The sequence below is a fragment of the Lichenostomus cassidix genome, chromosome Z (assembly GCF_008360975.1).
Source record: "Lichenostomus cassidix isolate B80296 chromosome Z, HeHo_3.0, whole genome shotgun sequence".
Lineage (NCBI taxonomy): Eukaryota > Metazoa > Chordata > Aves > Passeriformes > Meliphagidae > Lichenostomus > Lichenostomus cassidix.
This window is the reverse complement of record NC_139511.1, coordinates 33,187,830-33,195,584: the sequence shown is the minus strand read 5'-3', so window position 1 is coordinate 33,195,584 and position 7,755 is coordinate 33,187,830. Positions and strand designations below refer to the sequence as shown.

Sequence of the window (7,755 nt, the reverse complement as noted above, 5' to 3'; positions counted from 1 at the left end):
AAATACTGCACCTTTGCTACTCTGGTACAGAAAGTCCTTAACTATTTCATAGAGGACAAACAGTATTAACTGGCATTTTAAGAGGAGCCAAATGAACTAAAGTGTCCAGATCCCATTAAATTTTCTGCCTAACTCCAACAAACTCTAAGAATTCCATCAATTTGTACAGAGATGAAAATTACTCTGTTTTCCCAATTTCATTTACAATTACTTTGCATTTCAGTTGAAATTCCCCTCAAAGTTTAAGAAATTTGCTGAAAGTCATTCTCTAAGCATTTAATTTTCACCAAGATTTAAAATTAAAACACAGACATATTAGTTACATTTCAATCCTTTTGTAAAGAAAAGTATTAGCACCAATACAATGAAGATTTCCCTGACATTTTTATCAAAGACAAGGGAAGAAAAACCTTAGATTAAAATATTTTACCTTGATTTTTTTATGGTTATGGTTGGAGGGATTGTTTTTGTGTTGTTCTTTATATAAAATAAACCACAAATAAACCAACCAAACAACATTTTGAGGACCAAGAATAATGAGACAAATACAGAATCCAAACTGTGATTCAAATTCCTTTTCACTTTGGCCACAGGATCCAGCAACCTCTTCAAAACCTCCCAGTTCCCAGACAATACTAAGCCTTCCTTTTCTTCACAAATGGGAAAAGGCAGGACTCCAAAGCACAAGAGAATTAACAAAAGGAAGGCAAGTCATTGGATTTTAAGATATCACAAAAGCATTTATATAAAATTAATTTGAAAATGTTGTCATTTCAAACCTCAGAGAAAGGGTACAGTTTGCAGACCACATGCAGAGGGAAAGAGGTGATAATTAATTCTGTGAAAGGATCACGGACATAATTTCAAAACACAGCAGTGAACCTAATAAGCCTGATACAGGAGAAGAAAGTTAATTATAGGAGTAAGTAGGGGAAAGACTTCTGATAAGAAAATTCCTATTGTGTTTTGGACCCCTAAAGTGAAGGAGGGTGGCTTTCTCTTCAAGATTTTTTTCCTAGCAGTAAAAGAAAATAATTAAAAGTTATTTATTCAGAAGCACCAAAAAAATTTCTCCCTTCAAGATAATTTACAAAGATGTGTATCACTGGCTATCAGAGACAGCGTAGGCTGAAAGGTAGGTAACTTCTATTCAGATATGGTAGATTCAACCAGGACATATGGACTTTAATTGGATTATAAAATGATGCAATATTGGATAAAAGGTAAAATTATCACTTCCTGCATTTAGTGCTATAATAAGTCTCATGAGTATATGCCATAAAAAGAAATGCCTTTAGCAAAAAAATGTGAGTAATAAGGCTAATTTTATTAATTCTGGACAGTTAGCATGCATGTTTAAAACCCGCATACATAGATGGCAACTTCAAAGCTCTCTTCTAGAGAAGAAAAAATATTAGAGCAATGCCGACTTAATCCAGTGTTTTAATGAGATGGTAGTAAGTGGGGTTTTGTTGTGGGCATTTGGCATTTGTTGGCATTTACAGAAGAAACATATGCAGTACACTGAGAATTTATTTATCTTGCAGAGCACATAAACACATGGGATATCATGATGACATCCACAGTACCCAAAACCTAAGCAAGTATTGAGATGCAGATTGAGCTGACTCGGAGGAGAGCAAAGATGGTAAACCAGGGCTATGTTAGAATATCCTAAACTAGATTGAAAATGGGCTGTCAAGAAGATACCAAACGCAGAAGCAAAATTTTAGAATTTGGTACATGCCAGAAAAAAGATTATTAATGGCACAAGCAGTAATATTTTGTTCTTCTGTTTCTATCTTTCTATCTTATGATTTTATTAATGAAACTTGAAAGGTGAAGGGAAAAGAATAAAAGAGGTCAAATATGGAACAGACATCTGATTTAAAAACTTCTATTGGTCTTGTAAGAAGTTATTGTTATTTCCTCTGCGATATACACCTTTGTCCTCCAAGTGAGATTATTGGTGTTTCACTTTTGAGAGCAAATTTAGAGTGCACTCAAAGAACTCCAGTGCATTCACCAGGCATGTTTATTTCAGGCATGTCTACAGCTTGTATTTTCTCCACTGAAATATTTTGAAGTGCTCATACCCCTGGCCTTATTCAATGTTTTCATCCTCCTCAGCTCACAAAATATTTTAAAATGTTGTGGAAGACAACATGAAAAGCAGAAGCAGAGCTGAAGGAATTTTTCTGACAAAGTGCCCCTGCCATCCATACAGCCTTTTATGTTACCAGGAAGTACAAGATTCCGTTTGTACAGATCACACTTGAGAGTGAAATACAAGGTATTTTTTATAGATTTTTTTTTGCTGTTATTTGTGTGTTCCATTAGGAAGAATGCATTGGAAAGACAGCAGCATACAGGCAACAAGCACTTTGGCCATGCAGGTTTCTTGCCAATATGCCAGGAATGCTCACAACCAGTCATGAGCTTTACAGACCACGATATAAACCACACCAGCTCCTCTTTGCAACTTTTAAATAAGCATTGTGATTCTTTGACACTGCAGCCCTTGGAGCACAAGAGGAGGCTCTGGAACTATTACTAAGCACTCTCATTATCCTAAATCAACCCTCTCCTTAAACTTTCCCTTTACCATGCTAACACTGCTCAGCTTATAGTAATAAATACCCTGCGCTGTTCAGTGCTACCTTGCACCTCCTGATCCCTGGTCCAATCTACTGTACAGAGACCTACAAGTCCGGGCTGCTTTTTGTATTTCTGGTTCAGCTTCATCAGGTGATTCCCAATAGTTAGGACGACTCCATCAGCTTGTGGCTGACTCCACAGACTGAGACTATTTGGCCCATTTTATTTTGAGTGGCTTGCTAGTGTGTCCAAGAAGCTCCAGCTAATGAAGACACACTTGATAATGATCTTGTCTTATCAAGAAAGCTGACACACAAAGTTATTTTTCTTCAGCTGATAAACACTGCTTACACATTAGCAGCTTATTGAAGGAAGTCAGTCCATTCCTTTTTCTCGCCTTCTCTCCTCTTGCCTGCTCTTCCCTCCTTTGCCTCTCATTTCTGTAGTGGATTTCATCCTGTTGGGCACTACCTTCTTGCTTTCCATAAGACTTCCAGCAGAAACATACGAAACAAGGGTTTTGTCTTTCAAACTGAAATTGTTCCTCCTCTCTCTTAAAGCACTGCTTAACAAATAAGTCTCTAAATAGCAAAAACAAAGATGTTTGCCTTGGAAGGAAGTGAAGGCAAAGCTGATCAGCCCTTTGGGGATCTTCTCTCTTCCCAAGAAGCTGAAATCAGTCTTGATAACAAGCACAGGCAGCAAGACTATGTATTTTTCCAGGCCAGAAACATCCCAAGAAAGATCTGAATTGTGGAGAGAGCTTTCTAGCAGGTGATTCACTCTGCAGTTTCTGTCCATGATCATAGATGCCACAATGACCTTGGGTGACATGCTGAAGGTCAACAGACCTTTCCTCATCTTCAACATATGAAGGACACTGACACTCTACAAAGACTGTAAGATTGTCTTTTTCCATCCTCAGTTCCTGAACTTGAATAGCAGCTGTGCAGGAAGGAGATACGTGCCCAGATGAACTATGAAGTTACCATAGCCTGCAGTCCACATTCAAGTCCTTTACAAAAAAATGGAGCCTCACACATGAAAGATGAAGATGTATCCAGAAAAAAAATCAAGGGCCTTAAATAAAAATATTGCTTCACGTAACGCTTATATTCTTTAACTTCTTTTGTTTCTTTGCAGTCTCTTGCACATAAAGACATCTGGGATGTGAACAAGCCTGAAGTATTTGTAAAGTGCCTTCACTATCCACGCTGTAAAGGAATTTAGTGGGGTAACAGACAGTAGCTAACCTTGAAGAGAAATTCTTCTAAGCCTCTGTGCTATTCCTCACCTTTCATATTTGCTTGTAATACCCCAGAATCTGTCACAAGTTGTCATAGCTACCAAGGGGGTAGATTTTCAAAGTGAAGTGCATGCCAACATCCATCTAACAGAAAGATATAATACATTTTAAATCTGTAGTTCTTTTCACCAGGAGTTAATGATGCAGCTACTTTGAGTATCATAAGGCACACAGACATTAAAAATATAATGATTTAAAGAAAATAAGTTATGACAAGGCAATTTTAAAAATGTACTTACAATCACTGATCCAACCCAAAGCAAACAAAACCAATCATTTCACAAAACTGAAGCATGCACCACAAGAATGTTCTGCTGGCTGGTGTTTTCAGAAGAATTCTATTGTTCAAAGTAGCTGACATTGCCAAAAGATACAATAATTTTATTGCATTTTCTTAGTGAACAGTAAACTTCTTTGTGTACCACAAAATGGAGGAAAAACTGCAGGGTTTTGAAAAGAAAAATATGCATACTAAAACATCTCTGCTGCAGGTCTTGGCCATGAAACAGTTCAAAGGAAATACAAAACACAGAAATAAATTACCCAAATTTTACTAAAGGATAAACACCTTGATGTTTATTTCTATGATTAATTACCTATAGACAGCTATAAAAGCAGAAGTTTGTAGGTCTGTGCTTAAGGTAATTGCAAAAGGCATGTAAATTTAGACAGCTAGTCAGTGGAAAAAAAGGAAGACGTGATTAATCAACAGGATTAGATAGAAAATTTCTTTGCATATAAATGTAAGGAGCAACTGTGCTTTAATTGTAGCATTGAGAGAATATGTCTTTCAAATGTTAAATTATTCATTGTGTTACATACTTGAATGATCTTTTCTTAAATGTTCATGTAGGAGGTAAAAATTCTACAGACAATACTTATGGGACGATACTGTAGGAAAATTTATATGAAAATTTTAAAAGTCTTTTATCTGCCTAGACTGATAAATAGTAAATATGAAAAGAAAAAAAAATGAAAAATAACTTTGAGAGACATCATTTGAGAAGCCTGTTTCTTAGAACAACAAATAGTGAGTCATCACAATAGAGAAAGAATTAGTCATTCTTTGCAACACTACAGTACATCCTCTGCATGAGTTATGCAGAAGATATGCAGAATATGGAGTAGACTCTAAATCAGGACACAAATGGCTGATTTTTAACAAAGGTTCACGAAACAATCGACCAAAGGATGAAATCCTGTGCTATATAGTGTTCTGTAGCTGCAGCATCAAGCTAACAACAGAATACAAGCCAATAGGATACAAACTGGATTCAGGCAGGCAGCTTGGAGATGCAGTTCATAGCAGAACCTAATCCTGACATCTCACACAGGTAAAGCTACCCTGGGTTACACCAAGAGATATTGCCAGAATGATAACATGAACAGAATTAGGCATTCCTTGCAGAAACCAGCCTTCTAACAGATAGATGTCATCTCTCAGGATTACACCAGTAAATTTGGCTTCCTGACACCATACACGAGCTTATAATTTAAAAAAAAGTGAGCCAAACCATCTTTTTTTTTTAATGTGAGAAGTAGTTCAGATTAAAATATATAAACCAGAATATTTTTTCTACCCTAAAACATCATCCCACATAAAGTTAGAACAAGTGCCACTGAAAAACCATGGAGGGTTTTGTTGACTCGCCACTGAGAGGCACGGAAGCAGCTGTTTTTCATACAGATAACCTCTTTAGAGCAGTTTGCTGCCTACAGAACTTACTTTGAGCTGGCATTTGGGATGCCATAAAGAGGATACCAAGCCTGCTAAAAGCTGAGGACTATCATCCACTCCTACTCTTTCATATAGGATCAAATGATGCCATGACAAAGAGATGCTGAAACACCACTTGTGACACACTTCATGTGTCTCAAAAAGATGTTGAAATAATCTGGAGCACAGAGAGTATTATCTTTTATCTTCCCAAGATGGGGACTGGGACCCAGACAGAGTTAGACAAGTGACAGGCTGAATAACAAGACCAGTATCCATTCAGGTCTTCAGGTTCTTTGATCTGGGACATGCCTTCGAGAGAGTAGGGATGTTGGCTGTTGTGGCACACCTGACCAAGTGGGGCAGGAGTGCTCTGGGGAGAAAGCTGGCAGGACTTATTAATAGGCCTTTAAACTAGATTTAGTAGGAGGAGGAGATGCTCTATTGGGTTTCAGTAAGGAACTATAGAACAATAGCACATTAGGAAACAGCAGGAAAACACCTGTAGACATATGAAAAGGAATTAGAGAGGACTCCTCCCAAAAGATGATGAGGTTGCCATCTCAGCTGAAGTACCTCTTCACCACTGCACACTGCATGGGTTAAAAGCAGGAGGAATTGGAAATCATGGTACATTTAGAAAATCATGACCTAATTGCTATCACAGAAGCACGGTGGAATGAGTTACAGGACTGGAGAATTGCAATTCAGGTCTACAAATGTTTCAGAAGAGATAGGCAAGGAAGGAGAGGCAGGGCCATTGCGCTCTAAGTTTAGGATGGGATCGATTGTGAAGAGCTGCCTCTAAAAACCAGAGAACAGGTTGAGAGCCTTTGGGTGAAAATCAAGGACAGGACCAAAAATGTGATGGGGGTTTACTACAGGCTGCCTGACCAAGGGGAAGCCCGCTGAAGAGACATTTAATTTGGATACAGGCATCATTGCTCTCCCAAACTTTCATCCCAACCACCCAGACATCTGCTGAGAAAACAACACAGCCAGCTGCAAGCAACCCAGGAGACTCTTGGAGGACAAGTTCCTGATCCAGGTATTAGATAAACCATCTAGAGGTGAGGTCCAGCACCACTGGACCTAGTGCTTGCCAGTGAGGATGAGTTCATTAAAGGAGTTGAGATCGAAGGCAGGCAGCCTAGGCTGTAGTGACTGAGTCCTGGCTGAGACTGGGGTCTCAATGAGCAGGAGCTTGGAGAGGAGCAAAGTCAGAACTCAACTTAGAAGAGTGAAATTCCAGCATTTTAATGAGCTGATGAATGACATCCCCAGGGAAATTGTCCTCATGGACACTGATGTTGACCAGAGCTGGCAGCTCTTTAGGGACACTTTTCTTAGAACACAAGAACTCTCTCTCTATCCCAGTGTGTAGGAAATAGAGCAAGGCAGGCTGGAAATTGGCATGGAGGAGCAAGGATTTGCTCCATAAACTGAGTAAGAAAGAAATACACAACCAGTCAAAGCAGAGAATGTGAGCCAGGGCGAGTACAGGGATACAGTTTGAATGTGAAAGGAAGAGGTCAGAAAAGCCAAGGCAAAGTTGGAATAGGACTTGGAAAGTCTCTTGAAGAATAACAAGATATTCTGTGTGTGCACAGGTGACAAAAGAAAGGCCAAGGAGGGTGTACCCCAATAAACTTGAAGGATGAACTGGTGGCATCTGATGTGGAGAAACATGAGGTATTCAATGACTTCTTTGCCTCAGTCTTCACTGGCAGTCACCCTTCCCACTTGCCTCAAGTCCTTGATCCTCTGTGTGGGTATGAGCGAGTGAAGTCCGTCCCACTATGACTGAAGAGATGGTTTGGGATCACTTGATGAAGCTGAACAGCCACAAGACTATAGGACCTGATGAGATACATCCCAGGTTCCTGGGCAAACTGACTGATGCTGTTGCCAAACCAATCTCATCATATTTGAAAAGTCAAGGCCGTCATGTGAAGTCACCAGTGGCTGGGAAAAAGGAAACATCACTTCCATTTTTAAAAAGTGGAGAAAGGAAGATCTGGAGAGCTACAGACCAATGAGCCTCCCCTCTGTGCCTGGGAAGATCACAGAGCAGATCCTCCTAGAAGCCACACCATGGCACATAAAAGACAAGGAAATTACCTGAGGCAACCAG

General features: G+C 39.1%; 1 long non-coding RNA gene across 1 annotated transcript; it reads left to right on the top strand.

The window, feature by feature from the left end:
- The first annotated feature begins 5,032 nt into the window (after positions 1–5,032).
- On the top strand, positions 5,033–7,371 carry LOC146424670 (uncharacterized). The gene is made up of 3 exons (XR_014847003.1): positions 5,033–5,238; positions 6,557–6,669; positions 7,232–7,371. It is a non-coding gene; the product is annotated as an uncharacterized LOC146424670 (long non-coding RNA).
- Positions 7,372–7,755: the final 384 nt, after the last annotated feature.